Raw genomic sequence first — 4,100 nt, 5'->3', positions numbered from 1 at the left:
CCTCCCACCTGACCTCAACTCACCTTCCAGCTGCTGCTTCCACCCTGGGAAGAGCAGAAAAAACCACTCTACACACCACCTTCCTCCCAGGAGTTATCCGGAAGAAGCAGCTCCTCTCCTTCCATCCTTTCTAGCAATGCTGTACTCGATGCTTTTAACTCCTTTAAGCTCAACCACAGAAGCCGATTTAAGGGCTTTCTAGTCACTGATATGTGAGTGCCATCTCCTGATAGGGAATAGAACACGCTTATCTACCTCTACAGTGTGTGTGTGTAAGATGTATTCACTGATTAAATTCGACTCCTAGCAACCTACCTTTGCAACTGATCCATCTGCAATAATGAAATGTGACTATTTATTTATTTATTTATTTGATTTGATTTGTCAATCGCTTACAAGATACAGGTATAAGAATAAACATAGTTTTGAATACATGAGATAGATGCTTATAAGAAATATAAAAAGAAATAGTAGGACAGGGATGGTAGGCAACATTAGTGCGCTTATGCACTCCCCCTAAAGTAGGTTTGAAGATTAGCTATAAGCTGAGCCCTAAAAGTTTATGAAGTTCTTAAGGATTACATAGAGTTGGAAGAGACCAACTCTCCAAGCAGAAGACCCTATTCTGTTCCAGACAAATGGCTGTCCAATCTCCTCCTTACAAATCCCATTGATGCAGCACTGACAACTTCTACAGGCAAAGCATTTCCACTGATTGTTCTCACTGAAAGGAAATTACTCCTTGATTCTAGGTTGGATGTCTTTTTGGCAAGTCTCCCTCTGTTACTCTTTGTGCTACTCTGTGGGACATTGGACAATAGATCCACCCCATTTTTTTTGTTGCAGCTCCTCCAATGATGTAACCCTCCAATGATATAACCTCAGTCCTTCTCTGTTTTAGACTAGGTATATCCAGTTCCTGCAATAGTTCATTATAGAACTACTTTGAAACAGATATGAAGAAATTACAAGAAAGTGGGTATGTTCTAAGTCAGAAGAAGAAAATAGAAAAATTGTTAAAAACATATGGAAAGTTGTGAAAGTGTACAAACTTCCATGACACAAAATTGTCAAACCATCAAAAATAGAACAATTTGTAATCCGGAAATCTACCAGGCAGTCCTAGGAGGTTTGTTATGCAGTATTTATCACATACTGTGGCCAGATTTTACCAATTCAGTCAACATTTTAAGCCATTGCACATTACAACCTACACAACACCACTGGTTAGGAATTAAAAGGATACTGTGTTACTGAAAGGGAACCATGGATTTTTAGGATTGCATTTACAACCACCAAGTGAATTGGAATTAATGCTTTGTAGACTGTATTTGGGCTGATGATGTACAAGATAGAAAGTCAATGTCAGAATTTGTTATAATGTTAGCAAACATGCTAACTAGTTGGAAATCTAGAAAACTGAGTTCAGATGCCATTTCCACAGCTGCAGCACAATTCATAGCATTATCAGAATTGTGTTCAGAGATGACATGGTGTGTGTGTGTGTGTGTGTATATATATATGTTTTCTTAAGTTTCCGCGGGTACTTACGTGTATGGTATTCAGCTTTGTGTATTTTCCCACGTCATTGTTTAATTTAAAAGCACAACTACAATGACGTGGGAAAATACCCGAACAAAGCTGAATACCATACCATACATACATACATACATACATACATACATACATACATGGTATTCAGCTTTGTTCGGGAGACATGAATAAACAGGATGATTCCTCCCGCCTACCAGACATCTGGAAACTACCCCTTATCAACAAACGAATCCCAGACACGAAAACCAACGTCGGACCCAAAACAACACATGACACCGCCACCATTCTCCCTCACCAGACTCAAACCCAAACCCATCCCATAGACGAAAGACAATCGCCATCCAGAAACCAGACCATGGCTGCATCACCAGCTGCCACACACCCCGACCCCCAAACCAAGCAAACGGACACACACCATGAACACATATCCAGGCCTCAAACTCGGAGCCAAATCAAAACCCAGAACGTCACATCACAGCCATCCGCTCAGGATATCACATCACGGAACTCAGGAGGTTACACTACAAAACCTCAGGATGTTGCAACACAGCCAACGACCCAGGAGATTACACCACAAGACCCAGGATGTCAAAACAATAGAACTCAGAAGGTCATCACACAGCCCATTACCCAGGTCGTTATAACACAGGAGGCTGACAGACACACAGCCAATACCTCAGCCACACATGTTCTTAAGAAAAAGCCAGCCAATCTGCAAACATCAACTCCATCAACCAATCAAGAAATGACAACACAGCCAACCTCCCCACCAGTGTATATAGGGAGACAGCAGCTCTGATCATGCTTTGCTCACACAAGCACGAAGGCGAAAGCCCCAGCCTGAATATGGCGAGTAAGACCTCGTCGAAACGTTGCTAAGATACTCTCAATCTTACAAGGGAAAAGAACCGAACACGCCAAGACCTGCAAATAATATATATAAATAAATAAATAAATAAAATGTATATGTATATGTATATGTATGTATGTACCGTATTTGCCGGCGTATAAGATGACTTTTTTGCCCTGAAAAACATGCCTCCAATTGGGGGGGTCGTCTTATATGCCGGGTCGCCTTATACGCAGGCAAATAGTAATTGGGAAGCACTGCGGCTGCCGCGGCTGAGGCACTTTTGCGCACCGTGGAAGCGATCCCGTGAAGCCGAAAGGAGCAGCCAGCCTTCTCCCAGCTCCCAAGGAAGCGAGGCTCGCACCGCGGGCTCCGCTGAGGTATCCGGCTGAGGCTGTCAGGAGTTGTTACCGCTGGCGCGCTCCGCGGCTCCAGTCCGCGTTGCCTCGGGAAGGAAAGGCAAAACCAGGAGCCGCTGCTGCCATTGCAAAGCGCCGCCGCTCTTCCTTTTTGCCTTTCCTTCCCAAGGCAACGCGGGACTGGAGCCAGCGCAGAGCCGCACCAGCGGTAAGAACTCCTGACAGCCCCAGCCGAATACCTCAGCGGAGCCCGGGCGGTGCGAGCCTGCTTCCTTGGGAGCTGGGAGAAGGCTGGCTGCTCCTTTCGGCTTCACGGGATTTGTTTCCACGGTGCACAAAAGTGCCTCAAAAAAAAAAAAAGTGCAAAAGTGGAAGGCGTGCGGAAGAGGGGGCGAGTATATAACAAACTATATTTTGAGTGGAAATGTTGGGGGGTCGTCTTATACGCCGGGTCGTCTTATACGCCAGCATATACAGTATTTGTTTTCTGAGGTTCTCGCGGGTATTTGTATGTGGATTTTTGGTTATTCGGGTTTTGTGTATGTATGTATGTATGTATGTATGTATGTATATGTATGTATGTATGTGTGTGTGTATATATATATATATATATATATATATATATATATATATATATATATATATATATATATATATATATATGTGTGTGTGGATCTTTGGTTATTCGGGTTTTCTCCCGCGTAAGATTGGAAGTATCTGAGCAACGTTTCGATGAAGTCTCATTCATCATCTTCAGGCTTCTGTCTTCAGCTCTGTGCTTCTCAGAGTGATGTGAGCTTGCAGCTGCTTCTTCCTTTTAACTGCTAGTGGGGTGTGACTTGATTGGGTGGGGCTTGGCTGTGTTCTGATTGGGTGGGGTGTGTTCTCATTGGTTGGGGTTTTGGCTGTGTTCTGATTGGTTGGGGGTTGGCCATGTTCTGATTGGCTGGAGGTGTGTTCTGTTCAGGTGGGGGCTTGGTTGTGCTCAGGTTGGTCTTAGTTACTGGGGGATTTGAGCTGGTGAGCTGTGATCGTGGAAGTGTGGTGGTGGCATCTCCCACACAGCATGAATAAAAGAGATGACACCTCCCGCTTACCAGCCATTTGGAAACCCGCCCTCATGAACAGACGAGTACCTAACATGATGAATGACACCAGACCCACACCCACGAGGGCCACACGAGATGCCACCACCACACTTCCACGTAAAAAGCAGACTCACACCCACACAGAAGATGAGACACGACCACAGACCAGAAGCCGCACTGCAGCTGCATCACTACCCACTTCAAACCCCTCTGAGCCATACATGAAGCGAACTGACCCCCACCATGAAG

The sequence above is a fragment of the Notechis scutatus genome, chromosome 2 (assembly GCF_049901735.1).
Source record: "Notechis scutatus isolate UNSWTSFEM ecotype Mainland chromosome 2, rNotScu1.2, whole genome shotgun sequence".
NCBI lineage: Eukaryota > Metazoa > Chordata > Lepidosauria > Squamata > Elapidae > Notechis > Notechis scutatus.
Note: the sequence above shows the minus strand (reverse complement) of the source record.